This window comes from Oryctolagus cuniculus, chromosome X (genome assembly GCF_964237555.1).
Source record: "Oryctolagus cuniculus chromosome X, mOryCun1.1, whole genome shotgun sequence".
Lineage (NCBI taxonomy): Eukaryota > Metazoa > Chordata > Mammalia > Lagomorpha > Leporidae > Oryctolagus > Oryctolagus cuniculus.
The window spans coordinates 130,167,757-130,185,739 of NC_091453.1; the positions used below are offsets into that span (position 1 = coordinate 130,167,757).

General features: G+C 42.7%; 1 protein-coding gene across 2 annotated transcripts in view; it reads left to right on the forward strand.

Annotated features, from left to right (window-relative positions):
• The window catches only part of PASD1 (PAS domain containing repressor 1), a 95,656-nt gene that overhangs the window by 9,171 nt on the left and 68,502 nt on the right, over window positions 1-17,983 (forward strand). For both annotated transcript variants that reach the window (XM_051833846.2, XM_051833845.2), the window contains exon 2: window positions 4,405-4,468. The gene's annotated coding sequence lies outside the window, so the exon portion shown is untranslated. The remainder of the gene's footprint in view (window positions 1-4,404; window positions 4,469-17,983) is intronic.

Sequence of the window (17,983 nt, forward strand, 5' to 3'; positions counted from 1 at the left end):
TTCAACAGGCTGCACTCACAGAACCGCACAAGGTATAGGGTATTGCTCGACTAGTAGTGTTGTTTTTAAGTTTCATAGAACACATTAAGACAGAGATCCTACGTGGGGAGCTGGTGCTGTGGTATATTAGGTAAAAGCTGCCTCTTGCAGTGCTGGCATCCCGTATGGGCACTGGTTCAAGTCCCAGCTTCTCCACTTCTGATCCAGCTCTCCGCTGTGGCCTGGAAAGCAGTGGATGATGGTCCAAGTCCTTGGGCTCCTGCACCTGCGTGGGAGACCCAGAGGAAGCTCCAGGCTCCTGGCTTCAGATCAACCCATCTCCAGCCTTTGTGGCCATTTGGAGTGTGAGCCAATTCTACCTTTCAAATAAATAAATAAATTCATTATTTTAAAGTCAGAGAGAGGGAGAGACATAGAGAGAGAGAAAGATTTTCCATCCCCTGGTTCACTCTCCAAATGGCTGTAACTGCCAGGGCGGGACCAAGCCAAAGCTTCGTTAGGGTCTCCCTAATGTGGGTTCAGGGTCCCAAGGAGTTGTGCCATCCTCTGCTGCTTTCCCAGACAGTTATCAGGGAGCTTCCAAGTGGAGCAGTCGGGACTCCAACCAGCACCTATATAGGACGCTGGTACTGCAGACAGCAGCTTAACCCACTGTGCCACATGGCCGGCCCCTGTGCTTATGCCTTAACCATTAGGCTTGAGAATTGGAATGGTGCAAAAGTGGGGGGTTGCAGGTGGGGTGGGGGAGAGAGGGTCTGACATGGGATGGCAAACAGTCAGGAACAACTATGGAGATCATTTTAAAAGAAGAGTTCCATAGAATTTCTTTCAGGAAATCGAAGGTTTCATGGACTCTTATTTCTAATTCAAGAACAGTGTAGCCAATATGTTAAGAAGCTTTTTGCCAAGTAGTATATGTTTTTCATATTTTATGTGATATTGGATCTTAATATATTGATCATAAATTATTTTCTGTTGTATATGGGTTTTCACTTGTGGACACAGCTCCTTTTGAAAAGCATTCAAAAGAGTGTAGGAGACAAATGCCCTGCTTTTTTAGATTAAGACATCCCTTAGTATTCAAAACAGTGCAATAGGATTCCAGATAACTGGGGGCTTAACTGGGCATTACTTTAAGATAAGGGGTTTAAAATAAGTTAAGAGAAGTCACCTAATTGCTGAAAGCCTTGTTATCCCACTTAGAATTGTCCTTTTACAGAATTTTCACAGCCATGTAAAACAGAATAAAAGAAATACCCTGAAACGGTAATATGTTCCTTACAGTGGTAGAATTATGTTTTTTTTTAATAATTATTTTATTTGAAGGTCAGAGTTAACAGACACACAGAGAGAAGGAGAGGCAGAGAGAGAGAGAGAGAGAGATTGAGAGAGAGGTCTTCCATTTTGCTAGTTCACTCCCCAAATGGCCGCAATGGCCAGAGCTGAGGTGATCCGAAGCCAGGAGCCAGGAGCTTCTTCCGGGTCTCCCACGCAGGTGCAGGGGCCCGAGGACTCGGGTCATCTTCCATTGCTTTCCCAGGCCATAGCAGAGAGCTGGATCAGAATAGTAGCAGCTGGGACTCGAACCAGTGCCCATATGGGATACCAGCCCTGCAGGCTGGGGCTTTAACCCGCTGCACCACAACGGCGGCCTCAGAATTATGTTTTCATTGCCTCTCCTTTCTGTTTTGTAAAACTAACATCCTTAAAAGTAAGAAAATGAAAGTAAGTTTCCTTTAAAGAATGAAATAGCATAAGAAACAAGAAGTCCGGCTCTTTCTTTTTCTAAAGGCCTCCTCAGCCTTTCCAGGTAGACAGGCTGTGTGCAGGACTGGGAGGTGGCCAAGGTCAGGTGTTTCTAGGGCGAAAAGTGGAAGGAGATGGGTTTGTAAATATCACTGATAGTCAAGCACTGGCAAAACTTTGGTGCTTAAGATATTACCTGGAAAGAACAAATTATTATTCAAATGGAACAGGTTGAGGTGGCAGAGAGTTCTAGAATGCTGAAATTGTTCTGTCTTGATGTCATACAAAATGTTATTACATCTTTTTGTGTTGTTTGCAGTTCTTTCCCAGTTTCCTCCCTGAACCTGAGGTTCTATGCTTTTGTTCAACATGGAGAAGCTGCTTCCATTTGTGCTCATCTCTTCAGTTGCTGTGGCTCTGTCCTCTCTCCTTGCCGCTGTGTACTTCTTCCACTCTTGTTGAGTATCTGCAAGGTTATACCTTCTCTTCAAGTCATTCCCTTGGGGCACTCCAGCGATTAGTCTTAATTTCAAATATTCTCTGTGAACATTATTTGTGGCTTTGTGGAATTCTCCAGGCTGGAACAAATTTCCAAGATTTCCAGGTGCCTTGAGGGGTAAAGGCAGCATGTTCTGGAGATGGCGGGGGGGAGATCTGTAAAAGCTTCTGGGAGAAAGTGCTTTTGGGATGTCCCTTGAAAGATAGGTATGACTTCAATTGTTAAGGATACTAGGAAAAGGCATTCTAGGCAGGGAGATGATCATGAGCTCAGGGTGGGTGGTAAGAATGGCGAGTGATGGTGAGTTACTCTGGGTAATTCACCTGGGTAATGGTGAGTGCTTGCTGGAATTCAGAGGACATGAAGAATGTTACAACCTGAAAGGTGAGTTGGGTCGTATTGTAGAGGTCCTTGGGTGACAGGTTGAGGCAGTTTGATTATGTATGATGTTTAAAAGCTGCAGACAGAAGAACACATGACCATGACAGAAGAACACATTCAATAATATGTGTGGGTTAATTTACATATTGAAACCTTTATATTCCCCCATTCTAATATGATCTTATCTGTGATGAGGCAAAGTAGAAATTAGTTTAGTAAACTAAACCAAACCCAAACTTATATAGCCAGGTGTAGTCCAGAGTCCAAATAACCATTCTTGTTTGCTTCATAATGGTTTCAAGTGACAAAATGTCTGATGATCTTCCTTGAGGTCAGAAATGTGCCAAAGCAGGTAGTCATGAAAGTCATTCACCGTTGAAGTAAGTGCGGGACCCAAGTTCTGCTGCCAGCACCTAACCAGTTTTTGGCAGGTGCTCCTTGGCTAATGTAAATTGAGGCTATCTGTTGATGACTGGCCCTGGTTCGCTTCAAGGAATGACTCTTGAGCTTCTTCTCTGTGCCAGGGGCTGGGGATAGGGTATAACCAGATCACATTCTGACTTTATGCTCATAATCCAGTGTGTGTGGTAGGGAGGAGAAGGAAGAGATAGACAGGAGCTTAAATAGTGATATGTTATTCTACAAAGTAGCAAGTGCTCTGAGACACAAATATATACTAAATTCTAGAGGCCGCAGAGAGGAGGAATCAGAAGTAAGAGTGAGAGAACTGGGCTGGCGCCTCAGCTCACTAGGCTAATCCTCCGCCTTGTGGCGCCAGCACACCGGGTTCTAGTCCCGGTCGGGGCACCGGATTCTGTCCCGGTTGCCCCTCTTCCAGGCCAGCTCTCTGCTGTGGCCCGGGAGTGCAGTGGAGGATGGCCCAAGTGCTTGGGCCCTGCACCCCATGGGAGACCAGGAGAAGTACCTGGCTCCTGGCTTCGGATCGCAGTGCACCGGCTGCGGCGGCCATTGGAGGGTGAACCAACGGCAAAGGAAGACCTGTCTCTCTGTCTCTCTCTCTCTCACTGTCCACTCTGTCTGTCCAAAAAAAAAAAAAAAAAAAGAGTGAGAGAACTTTCACATGCTTTTGGAAAAACTTGAGAAAAATGATTGGTTTATTTTTTGGATACATCATGGTCCTGGATAACCTTCAGGTCCAATGGATGTTGTGGGGGTATATTTGGAAAACAGCAGAAACAGGTTTTTATTTTGTAACAGTTCATATTCGGCTTCAGCATTCGTACCACCCAGATAGTGCCAGGGTTGTGTGTCCTTCAGAGAAAGCAAGAGTACTCCATGCCTAAGGTGAAGCAAGTCTGTAGGATCTGTTAGAAGAAATTCATGACCATCAGCATTAACTTCTATTTGTATAAGCCAAGCTAACATTACAAGTAAGACTTTAAATTGTGCACAAAGAGTTTTCATAGAGGCAGATCTAAATACCATCTATCAGAAACTCAGTCCCTTTGCTCGGGCAGGTCACAATCCTGACTGCAGAGGACTGAAATTGGGAGGACAATAAGGAAATTTGACTTCAAACAAGCACCACAAGGAGTTTAAGAACATTTTGAGGGGAATGATGAATGTTTCCAGTTTCTCTACCCCACAACATTGCTGTGAGAGTCCTAGGACTCATGAAAAAGTCATTTCTAACCTGGAAAGTCTTGGTGGATGGAAAGTGTTCTCCAGCGTGCAGTGAGCTTAATTTGATCATCTTCCCCAGGCTTTCTAGAAGGGCTATTTTTTTATATCTAAAACATCTCTTTTTTTTTCCAAAGTGATCTGAAGAGAATATCCAGTGCCCATACACAACTGATCAGTTTTTTAATCTCTTGGACTCAGGTAAAAAAAATATTGCTTAGACTTTACTTTTCTATTTACCTTTCATATTTTACAATATAATTATAATCGAATGGAAGTAAGATCCCTCTGTGTTTTGAAACTGATCATCAGTTTTAAAGCACAGATCAAGATAAAAGAGTCAAGCAGTGAGAGTTCACTAGCAAATTGAACGGAAAACATGTGAAATTGCATAGTATGAATAATAAAAATGTTTATATGTGTTTTTGATTTTCACCAATGACAGTTGTAGACTTAAAATGGAGATCATATTTTATTTTGGAATTCTACTTAAGATCGCTACATGTGGTAGTACTCTACTCATTTTCCTGAGAGAATTATAAAATCAAATAATGGAAAGAAGTGTTGGTTTTGATAAATGCATAATTTTAGAGCAGTAAAGGGGTGTATGAGTCTGTGTATGTATTCATGTATGTATGTATACTCAGTTGTGAAACAGATGCAAACAAATGTTCCCGAATGTTATTTTTTCTGGTTATGATTTTATATTTATGTAGAACTTCATATGATCATACTCTTATAAATGAAAAGTCAACATGTATTTCTTTTGAACTGTGATGTGTAAGATAAATTGTAGAGGCAGCTGTATAGCCTAGCACTTCAGGTGCTGGATAAAATGCCCATGTCTCAAATTGAAATACTTGGGTTCAATAACCAGCTCCATTCCTGACTCCAGCTTCTTGCTAATCGGGACCATGGGAGGCAGCTGTGATGGCTTCAAGCAGTTGGGTCTCTGCCACCCATGTGGCAGACTTGGATTGAATTCCCAGCTCCATGTTATGAGTTTGCCTAATCCAATTGTAGGAATTGTGGAGTGAACCTGCACTCACACACACACACACACACACACACACTCTCTCTCTCTCTCTCGCTCTCTCTCAAATAAAAACCAATGTAACATATGTAAGGGTACTTTAAGAAGTTTATGAAAAATTGAATTAAGGGCTGGCATTGTGGCATAGTGGGTAGAGCTGCTCCTTGCAATGCCAACATCCCTAATCGGCGCCAGTTCGAGTCCTGGCTACTCCACTTGTGATCCAGCTCCCTGCTATTGCACCTTGGAAAGCAGCAGAAGTTGGCCCAAGTACTTGGGCCCTTATACCTTGGGCTCCTGGCTTCAGCCCAGCCCCCAGCTTTTGCAGCCATCTGGGGAATGAACCAGTGGATTGAAGATCTTTCTCTATCTCTCCCTCTCTCTCTAACTCTGTCTTTCAAATAAATAAATAAATAAATAATTTTAAAAAATAAAATTAAAAGATAAAAAATTCTCTTTTTGAAGATCCCTCATATTAATTGAGATAAAAGTAATTTGGTTTTTCGATAGTCGGGGAACTTTGATACTTCAGTAATGCAAAAGAGAACATATGTGGAAAATAGGTTTATAAAACGTTTTAAAGATTTATTTTATTTATTTAAAAGACAGTGACAAAGAGACAGAGAGAGAAAGGTATCTTCCACCTGCTGGTTCACTCCCCAAATGGCTACAACAGGTGGAGTTGGGCTGATCCAAAGCCAGGAGCCAGTAGCTTGGCAGGGGCCCAAGTATTTGGGTGGTCTTCTGCATTAACAAGTACGATTTGAACTGGCTCTCTGATATGGGTTGCCAGCGTTGCAAGCTGCAGCTTAACCCACTGTGCCACTGCTCCACAACACTGGCCTCATGATGTAACAATCACAACTCAATCTCACTCCATTCTTTCAGAGGGGACATTTTCCCTTTCTAGTATAGAGCTAGTCAATTCTCTGAATACACTTTTTAGAAATTGCAATATACTTACATACCTGTCATGCCAACTTGATTGCTTTATAAAAAAATCTCTCAATGAAATACAGATTGCTCTTATGCAGCCTTGAAATTCCACACTGTTGGGGGAGGGGGGTGGAACTGTGGCACAGAGGATTAAAGCCCTGGCCTGAAGCGCTGGCATCCCATATGGGTGCCGGTTTGAGACCCAGCTGCTCCTCTTCCGATCCAGCTCTCTGCTATGGCCTGGGAAATCAGTCGAAGATGGCCTAAGTCCTTGGGTGCCTGCACCCACGTGGGAGACCCTGAAGAAGCTCCTGGCTTCTGGCTTCGGATTGGTGCAGCTCTGGCCATTGCAGCCATCTGGGGAGTGAACCAATGGATGGAAGACCTCTCTCTCTGTCTCTACCTCTCTCTCTAACTATGTCTTTCAAATAAATAAAATAAATATTTATAAAAAAAGAAATTCCACACTGGGAATATTTACTTAGCATAGGTATTCTCCTGTAGTAGTACACCTGGTAAACACATTTTACCTTGTTTCTGTCTTCAACGTTATCTAGATGCCAGGGATTAAGGTAATAATAATTTGTGCTTGAAAGAAAGTTATCTTGCATATATACTTATGAGAGAGACACATACAGGTATACAAGTATAGTGCACAGTCATTCCGTTGTTCTCTGAAAGAAGGATTAGATGAATGTCCTTTATCCTTCAAGTTGTCTCCCAGATGTTTGCACAGGCCTTTGCTGGGGACTTTTCCGGGGAGCATCTTGGACTGAAAAAGGTTTCCCACATCCATCTTTACTCCCAAACCTTGGGGGATCCCAAGAACAGTATTTTTAAATATCTTCTGTTTACTCATTTTCATTTTATTTGAAAGGGGAGAGAACAAGAGCAAGAGAGAGCCAGTAAGCCCATTTGTTGGTTCACTCTTCAAATGCCCAGGATTCAGGAACCCAGTTCTTTTCTGACACATGATTCGCAGAAACCCAAGTACTTGAGCCATCACCTGCTGCCTCCTGGGTGCTCAGTAACAGGAAACTGGAACTGGGAGCGTAACAGAGACTTGAACTCAGGCACTCAGATATGGGATGTGAGTGTCCTAAGTGGTGTCTTAACATCTACCCTCAATACCTGCTCTGGGTTCACTACATTAAACCAGTGTTTTTCAAATGTACTCAACCAAGGAACACTTCATTTTGATTTAGTAGTTATTTATATCATTTGATATTAGTGTTCTGCAGGACCAATGACTTTTAGGAGTCCTGGTTATTTGTACTAGACCATTTACATATATTTGTACTAGACCATTATATAATATATTTATAATATTTAATGCATTATACTAATATATAATTTATATGTGCAATGTTTTAAAAACCATTTATTTATTTGAAAGGCAGGGGAGGAAGAGAGATAGAGATTCCCCAAATGGTCTCAACAGTCTGGGCAGGTTGGCAGTAGGGGGATTTGGGCCAGAGCAAAACCAGGAGCCAAGGACTCCATCTGGGCCTCTCAGATAGATGGCAGGAGTCAATTTTCCACTCCTTTCCCAGGCTCATTAGCAGGGAGCTGGATCAGAAGTGGAGCAGCCAGGACTCCATTCAGCACTCTGATAGGAGATGCCGGCATTGCAGGTGGCAGCTTAACCTGCTTCACCACAGTGTTGGCTCCTACAGTGGTATTTGACCCAGGAATCCTTGAACTCTGCAGTAATATTTACCAGCCATTTCTAAGCAAGAAGAATACCAACAGTTAATTGGCAACGTCAAACTTCTTGGGACAACTGACAGTGAATGTTTTTGTGCCAAATTCCCTGATGTATTGATAGAGGATCCAGCAAGTTTGAAGGCATTGAAAGCTGTTGGGATCTTTCTGGTAGTTTCAGAAAGAAACCCGCCTTCTAGGCCTAAGCATTTTATCTGCTGCAGACAACATAAATAAGCCCAACCCTCAAATTGAGAATGAGTTTGTTGACACAGTCGCCTCTGTTCTTGGATGCTGTTGCAGAGATTTCAGTGCCTCTCCCTCCCCTCTGGGTGGCTTTGAGGTGATAGACTTCCGGTGACTGAGTCCATCTCTTTGGAGAGCAGATGTAGAGACTAGCATCATCCGTGGTGAACAGAGACCTGTCCTCTTCCCAGGAAGCTGGGCCGGTTTGTTCTTTCCTTGAACTGTGAAGAGAGTTTTAGAATATTTTACTCATTTCCTCCTTCTTCTTTTTTTTTTTATTTTTATTTTTTTGGTAGTATGAGCTGTTGAGCATTTAGGTTACAGACCAAATCCTACCCTATCCTTTTTAACTGTAGAATAATGAGTTTATGTTTGGACAGACTAACTTTTCTTTAAGGGAAACAGTAAAATGTAATTTTCCCATTCTACAAAACATTGAAATCTTTGCATCAAATTTCAGTGAGTTTTCTTTTTAGTGAGTATGATTGGAATTATGCTTTTTTCCATAATTTATTTTTTAAAGATTTGTTTATTTGAGAGGCAGAGTTACAGACAGGCAGAGGAAGAGAGAAAGAGAGATAGAAAGAGAGAGAGAGATCTTCCATCTGCTGGTTCACTCCCTAAATGGCTGCAACAGGTGGAGCTGGGCTGATCCAAAGCCAGGAGTCAGGAGCTTCTTCCGGGTCTCCCACATGGGTGCAGGCACCCAAGCACTTGGACCATCTTCTATCGCTTTCCAGGCCATAGCAGAGAGCTTAATTAGAAGTGGAGCAGCCGGTCTCAAACTGGTGTCCATGTGGGATGCTAGCATTGCAGGCAGCAGATTTACCCTCTACACCACAGCGTTGGCCCCTAATTCCATAATTTTTAAAAGTCAAAATCAGTTTGTATTACTAATACAGTAGATCCAGTGTGAAGAATTTTATACAAAATATTAATCTTACAAGTCAGTAAAGATTTCATCTTGAGCCTCTTACTAACTTAACTATGGTGATTTCAGTCACTTTTGGAAAATGTTTGGACTACACGACTGACTACAACCTTAGTTTCTATAAATTAAAACTAACTCAAGTGGGGGAAATATAAATATTTGTTTATATATAAACATTTATAAATACACAAATATATATTTTGTATGTAAAAACTTTTATTCCTACATGAGTTGAAGTTTTTGAAGAATTATGCATATCTGTGGAAGTCAAGTCAAAGAATAAGTAAATTTTTAGTTTTTGTAAAGAACAAAGAAATAACTGTAGGAAGGCTAAAATGTAGACATTTAGGGGAAGGAGGAATACTGAGATGGACATGAGAGAAATACGGGGGTAATCTTGACTCAACTTTAAATAATCACTTTCAAATTCCAATGCTTTCACTAATATTAAAGTATGGTTACTTCATTCATTTATTCATTTAGTAGAAATTTTAAAAAATTTATTTTGGGGGCTGGTGTTGGGGCACAGATTAAACTGTTGCTTGTGACATCAGCATCCCATAACATCTCAAACACTGATTTAAGTCCCAGCTGCCCTTCTTCTTATCCAGCTCCCTGCTAATGTGCCTGGAAAAGCAACTGATGATCGCTCTAAGTGCTTGGATCCCTGCCACCCACGTGGGAGACCAGGATGGAGCTCCAGGCTCCAGGCTCCTGGCTGAAGTCTGGCCCTGCCCTGGCCTTTGCTGCCATTTGGGGAGTGAACCAGCAGATGGATGATCTATCTTTTCTACTCTCTCTGTGACTCTGCCTTTCAAATAAATAAATATTTTAAAATCATTTTTACTTATTTGGAAGGTGGGGGAGAGAGTGAGTCATTTCCTGGTGTGCTTCCCAAGTGCTTGCGACAGTGGAGGCTGAGCCAGGCTGAAACCACGAGCCTGGAACCCATTCTTGCTCTTCCACATGGGTGGCAGGGTCCAACCACTTGAGTCATTAGCTGAGAGCTGGAAACAGAATTGAAAGGTAGTAGAAGCAGAACTAGGGGCTGAATCCAGGCACTCTTGATACGCATTTCGGGCATTTCAGCGGTAACTGCAAAACCAAACATTGCCTCCCATCCCCCCAAAGTTATTATTTTTCTAGAGTTTTGAAGACTACCTGTTAGTACTTTACATTGTTTGTACTTATAGTCTAGGTTGCACACATTGGTTTTCCTCACTGAATTGAAATGGAAATTCTATTAAGTGGAATGGATGAAAATCACTTTGTCGGGGCCGGTGCTGTGGCACAGTAGGTTAATCCCCTGCCTGTGGTGCCGGCATCCCATATGGGCGCTGGTTCTAGTCCTGGCTATTCCTCTTCCAATCCAGCTCTCTGCTGTGGCCTGGGAAAGTAGTAGAGGATGGTCCAAGTCCTTGGGCCCCTATACCCGCATGGGAGACTGGGAGGAGGCACATGGCTCCTGGCTTCGGATTGGCACAGCTCTGGCCATTGTGGCCACTTGGGGAGTGAACTGAAGGAAAGAAGACCTTTCTCTCTGTCTCTGCCTCTCACTGTCTGTAACTCTACCTCTCAAATAAATAAATAAAATCTTTAAAAAAAAAAGAAAATCATTTTGTCTTTTATAATAGTTTGCTTTCTTTTCCTCTGTAGTAGTTCAGTGACTACTTTTTCTGCAATTCTAAGAAGGACAGCTCAATGTTTTCACTAGCCAGAGAACCCTGAGCTTCACCATAGCAGTTCACGGGTCAAAACAGAAAGTGTATAATTCTTCAGCTTGAGTGCTCCTGTTACAAGCAGTATCAGTTCTGGCTTATGTGCCTGTCTGTTCTTGGCATTTCCTCTGTGCTCCTTATTTTTATTCCTTCCCTTCAGCTTCCAGAATCCTTTGTGTGTAACTTTCTTATGGAGTTTAGAAATTTTAATCTTGTATTATACTTATCTATTTAGAAGTCTAATCTCCAAAGAGCAGTACAGATTGACTTCATTTATCCTTCAACCACAGAGTCCACACTTAGAAAATGGATTTAAACTATAACATGAGAGTGGCAAGGTAGTGCAGCAGGTTAAGCCTCAGCTGGAGATGCCCATATCTCATATCAGAGGCTGGTTCCAGTCCTGGTGCCTCTGCCTTCAATGCAGTTCCCTGCTAATAATGCATGTAGGAAGCAGTGGGTGATGGCCTGAGTACCTGCATTCTTGCCACCCATGTAGAAGATCCAGATGGAGTTCTGGGCTCCCAGCTTCAGCTTAACCCATCTCCAGAAGTTGCAGTCATTTAGGGAGTGAAGCAGTAGATGGAAGAGCTCTTTCTTTGTCATTCTGCCTTTCCAATAAATAAGTAAATCTTTCAAAATGGTAAATGAATAAATGGGATTTGATTTGCACCATATTGTTGCCTGATGAGGAGAAGCATGCCTTTATTTACTTCCAATAAATGAGTATGTACTTTTTTACATAATAAGAGCTACGATAAAGAGAAACAGAGTATTAAGATATAGTATTTTTTCTTTAACATGCTTTCTGTACTACTTTTCTTAGAATTATCAATTGTGCCTTTAAAGTTTTTTTTTTATTTGAAAGGTAGAGCATGAGAGAGAGAGAGAGAGAGAGAGAGAGAGAGGGTGCTTCCATCTACTGGTTCACTCCAAATGGCAGCAGCAGCCAGGTATGGACCAGGCCGAAGCCAGGAACCAGGAGCTCCTTCCCAGTCGCCCACGTGGGTAGCAGAGGTTCAAGTCTTGTGCCATCCTCCACTGCTTTCCCTGGCGCATTAGGAAGGAGATAGATGGGAAGTGGAGTAACTGGGACTCAATCATGACTGGAACTTGCACTGCGATATGGGATGCCAGTGTCACAAGCAGCAGGTGAAGCCGCTGGACCATAGTGCTAGTCTCTACAATTTTTAATTATTATTTTTGGTAAGTTCTCAGGTTTACTTATTTGCTTATGAGAACTAAATGATGAATGAGGAGAGAGTAACAGAGCAGGGTAGAGGATGAGAGTGGCCCTCGGCTAAGCCTGGAATGAGAAGCAATGAGCAGCCAGCTCTATTGACTCATTTTTGCACAGCCAAAATAGACAGGACAGAGTTTGGATGTGTGAAGAGTGGATAGTCAGAGAACATCCTCTGTGTAAAAATCATTCTGAGAAACATTCCAGGACAGTTTTCTTCACAACATGTTCTTGGATATTGAGTGGATATGAGAGTATTACAATTAGTTCAGTGCCATAGTCCACTCATATGCCACATTCAGCAAACAGCCACAGAAGCTGTGAAAGAGCTATTGGTTGGGGAAAGTGGTTGCAGGGACTTGAAACCCACACACTGGAGGGGGAGAAGAGTTGAGAGGCGATGATAGAATTTATTCCAAAATTATCACCTTCTACAAAGTCCAGAGTGCTGTTGTGCTTCGGCCTTGATACTGTCTGGAATCAGTAACTGGCGTCACCCTTTACTGTTTAGAGCATGAGCTCTCGAATATTTAAATCTTGTGTCTCAGCAGTCACTGTCAAGGGACTGGACTCTCCACTATGATGGAAACCAAATGCCCTTATTTTTTTCAGCAAAGGACATTGATGTGTTTATAGACAGTCTGTCAGCATATTTATGATTTTTTAGGTTTCAAGAGCATGATCAGTTGCAGAAAGGTTATTGGACATAAATGTGACTGCTATAGAACATCAAAGTAATTTGGTGATAGGCAGGAAACGCAATTTGGAGGAAACATGGGATGTTCATGCTTATTCCTAGTAGGCTGAAAGGTCACAGATGGGAATCAGGGGAGTTTAAGGGAGGGGAGACAACATGTGACACTTGCAGATGGGCAAGAGGGTTGAAAGAGGGTCAATGCCAAGGAGTAAAAAGTTGGCACACTACCGTGAATAAATACCCAAACATTGCCACTGACTCTCAGGGTAGCCTGGTGAAAACTGGCTAAAATCATTCAACCTCATTTTCTTTGTATGTTAAATAGGGAAGATAATTCTAATTTTTACACTATTCTAAATCAAAATTCAGTGAATATGGTCGAGTGTGAGCCCCATTAAAAGGGCAATTTGTTGCTATAAAAATTGGGGCCTGCACTGTGGCTTAGTGGGTAAATCTGCCACCTGTAGTGCTGCCATCCCATATAGGTGCTGGTTCAAGTCCCGGCTGCTCCATTTCTTTTTTTTTTTTTCTTTTAACTTTTATTTAATGAATATAAATTTCCAAAGTACGACTTATGGATTACAATGGCTTCCCCCCCCCCATAATGTCCCTCCCACCCGCAACCCTCCCCTTTCCCACTCCCTCTCCCCTTCCATTCACATCAAGATTCATTTTCGATTATCTTAATATACAGAAGATCAGCTTAGTATACATTAAGTATGGATTTCAACAGTTTGCTCCCACACAGAAACAAAAAGTGAAAAATAATAGATGATTTTTTTTAAATGATGATGAAATCAGATCAGACCTATTGTCATGTTTAATCCCAGTGAGAGTCAAGTTGGGAATTGATAATTTCTTTTATTTTTTACAGAAGATCAGTTTAGTATGCATTAAGTAAAGCTTTCAACAGTTTGCACCCCCATAGAAACACAAAGTGAAATATATTATTTGAGTACTCGTTATAGCATTAAATCTCAATGTACAGCACATTAAGGATAGAGATCCTACATGAGGAGTAAGTGCACAGTGACTCCTGTTGCTGACTTTACCAATTGACACTCCTGTCTATGGCATCAGTAATCTCCCTATGCTCCAGTCATGAGTTTCCAAGGCTATGGAAACCCTCTGAGTTCTCCAACTCTTATCTTGTTTAGACAAGGTCATAGTCAAAGTGGAGGTTCTCTCCTCCCTTCAGAGAAAGGCACCTCCTTCTTTGATGACCTGTTCTTTCCACTGGGATCTCACTCACAGAGATCTTTTGCCAGAGTGTCTTGGCTTTCCATGCCTGAAATACTCTCATGGGCTTTTCAGCCAGCTCCGAATGCCTTTAGGGCTGATTCTGAGGCCAGAGTGCTATTTAGGACATCTGCCATTCTATGAGTCTGCTGAGTATCTCACTTCCCATGTTGGATCACTCTCTCCTTTATTTACTCCATCGGTTAGCGTTAGCAGGTACTAGACTTGTCTATGTGCTCCCTTTGACTCCCAGTCCCTCCACCATGACCAACTGTGAACTGAAATTGATCACCTGGAACAGTGAGATGGCATTGGTACATGCCACCTCGATGGGATTGAATTGGAATCCCCTGGTATGCTTCCAACTCCACCACTTGGGGCAAGTCAGCCTGAGCATGTCCCAAATTATACATCTCTTCCCTCTCCCATTCCCACTCCCATGTTCAACAGGGATCACATTTCAGTTAATTTTCAATACTTAAGAATAACTGTGCATCAATTACAGAACTAAACCAGTCATATTAAGTAGAACAGATAAAAAAACTACTAAGAGGGATAATGTATTAAGTTGTTCATTAACAGTCAGGGCTATGCTGATCAAGCCACCGTTTCCCATAGTGTCCACCTCACTCCAACAGGTTTCCCTCTTGGTGTTCAGTCAGTCGTCACCGATCAGGGAGAACATATGGTATTTGTCCCTTTGGGACTGGCTTATTTCACTCAGCATGATGTGTTCCAGATTGCTCCATTTTGTTGCAAATGACTGGATTTTGTTGTTTCTTACTGCGGTATAGTATTCTAAAGAGTACATATCCCATAATTTCTTTATCCAGTCTATCGTTGATGGGCATTTAGGTTGGTTCCAGGTCTTAGCTATTGTGAATTGAGCTGCAATAAACATTAGGGTGCAGACCTCTTTTTTGTTTGCCAATTTAAATTCCTTTGGGTAAATTCCAAGGAGTGGGATGGCTGGGTCGAACGGTAGGGTTATCTTCAGGTTTCTGAGGAATCTCCAGACTGACTTCCATAGTGGCTTGACCAGTTTGCATTCCCACCAACAGTGGGTTAGTGTCCCTTTTTCCCCACATCCTCGCCAGCATCTGTTGTTGGTAGATTTCTGCATGTGAGCCATTCTAACCGGGGTGAGGTGAAACCTCATTGTGCTTTTGATTTGCATTTCCCTGATTGCTAATGACCTTGAACATTTTTTCATGTGCCTGTTGGCCATTTGGATTTCCTCTTTTGAAAAATGTCTATTGAGGTCCTTGGCCCATCTTTCAAGTGGGTTGTTGGTTTTGTTTTTGTGGAGTTTCTTGATCTCTTTGTAGATTCTGGTTATTAACCCTTTATCTGTTGCATAGTTTGCAAATATTTTTTCCCATTCTGTCGGTTGTCTCTTCACTCTCCTGACTGTTTCTTTTGCAGTACAGAAACTTCTCAATTTGATGCAATCCCAATAGTTGATTTTGGCTTTGACTGCCTGTGCCTCCCGGGTCTTTTCCAGAAACTCTTTGCCTGTGCCAATATCTTGAAGGGTTTCTCCAATGTTCTCTAGTAACTTGATGGTGTCAGGACGTAGATTTAGGTCTTTAATCCATGTTGAGTGGATTTTTGTGTAAGGTGTAAGATAGGGGTCTTGCTTCATGATTCTGCATGTGGAAATCCAATTTTCCCAGCACCATTTATTGAATAGACTGTCCTTGCTCCAGGAATTCGTTTTAGATCCTTGATCAAATATAAGTTGGCTGTAGATGTTTGGGTTGATTTCTGGTGTTTCAATTCTGTTCCATTGGTCTATCCATCTGTTTCTGTACCAGTACCATGCTGTTTTGATTACAACTGCCCTGTAGTATGTCCTGAAATCTGGTATTGTGATGCCTCCGGCTTTGTTTTTGTTGTACAAGATTGCTTTAGCTATTCGAGGTCTCTTGTGCCTCCATATAAATTTCAGCACCATTTTTTCCAGATCTGAGAAGAAGGTCTTCGGTATCTTGATTGGTATTGCATTGAATCTATAAATTGCTTTTGGGAGAATGGACATTTTGATGATATTGATTCTTCCAATCCATGAGCATGGAAGATTTTTCCATTTCTTGGTATCCTCTTCTATTTCTTTCTTTAAGGTTTTGTAATTTTCATCGTAGAGATCTTTAACGTCCTTGGTTAAGTTTATTCCAAGGTATTTGATTGTTTTTGTAGCTATTGTGAATGGTATTGATCTTAGAAGTTCTTCCTCAGCCATGGCATTGTCTGTGTATACAAAGGCTGTTGATTTTTGTGCATTGATTTTATACCCTGCTACTTTGCCAAACTCTTCTATGAGTTCCAATAGTCTCTTAGTAGAGTTCTTTGGGTCCCCTAAATACAGAATCATGTCATCTGCAAAGAGGGATAGTTTGAGTTCTTCCTTCCCAATTTGTATCCCTTTAATTTCTTTTTCTTGCCTAATAGCTCTGGCTAGAACCTCCAGAACTATATTGAATAGCAGTGGTGAGAGTGGGCATCCCTGTCTGGTACCAGATCTCAGTGGAAATGCTTCCAACTTTTCCCCATTCAATAGGATGTTGGCTGTGGGTTTTTCATAGATTGCTTTGATTGTATTGAGGAATGTTCCTTCCAAACCCAGTTTGCTTAGAGTTTTCATCATGAACGGGTGTTGTATTTTATCAAATGCTTTCTGATTCAGCTCTTTACTATGGCCTGGGAAAACAACCATTTAGGGAATGAACCCAGGGATGGAAGACCTCTCTCCCCACCCCCCTCTCTCTCTGTAACTCTTCTTCTCCTTCTCCTTCTCCTTCTCCTTCTCCTTCTCCTTCTCCTTCTCCTTCTTCTTTTTTTTGACAGGCAGAGTGGATAGTGAGAGAGACAGAGAAAGGTCTTCCTTTTGCCGTTGGTTCACCCTCCAATGGCCGCCACGGCTGGCCCGCTGCGGCCGGCGCACCGCGCTGATCCGAAGGCGGGAGCCAGGTGCTTCTCCTGGTCTCCCATGGGGTGCAGGGCCAAAGCACTTGGGCCATCCTGCACTGCACTCCCGGGCCACAGCAGAGAGCTGGCCTGGAAGAGGGGCAACTGGGAAAGAATCCGGCGCCCCCACGGGGACTAGAACCCGGTGTGCTGGCGCTGCTAGGTGGAGGATTAGCCTATTGAGCTGCGCTGGCCTCTGTAACTCTTCCTTTCAAATAGATAAATGAATCTTTTAAAAAATCACATAATAAGGAAGGTTTCATTTCTGAGGAACTCTTTTTTTTAATTTTGTTTTAAAGATTTCATTTATCTATTTGACAGGGAGAAGGAGAGAGAAAGGTTCCCTTTTCATTGGTTCACTCCCCAGATGGCCGGAGCTGTGCCAATCCGAAGCCAGGAGCCATGTGCCTCCTCCCAGTCTCCCATGCGGGTATAGGGGCCCAAGCACTTGGGCCATCCTCCACTGCTTTCCCAGGCCACAGCAGAGAGCTGGATTGGAAGAGGGGCAGCTGGGACTAGAACCAGTGCCCACATGGGACGCATGCACCGCAGGTGGAGGACCGAAGCTACTGTGCCACGGAATTGGCCCAGAGGAACTCTTTTTTTTTTTAATAGATTTATTTATTTATTTGAAAGGCAGCTACTGGGGGCAGGGGAGGGGGACGAGGTGGACAGAGAAAGAAAAAGATCTTCCATTTGCTGATTCACTTCCCAAATGGCTGCAATGGCTTGGGCTAGTCCAGGCCGGGAGCTTTTTCTGGGTCTCTCACGTGACTGCAGAGGCCTAAGCATTTGGGTTGTCCCCTGCTGCTTTCTTAGGCACATTAGCAGGGAGCTGGATGGGAAGTGGAGCAGCCCGGACTCGAACAGCGCCCATATGTGATGCTGGCCCTGCAGGCTGTTGCTTAACCAGCTGTGCCACAGTGGCAGCCCAGAAGGGGTTCTTAGAGTAAGCAACTTGAAGACAGATTTCTAGCAATTTCCTGCTTTGTTTCTTTGTGATTT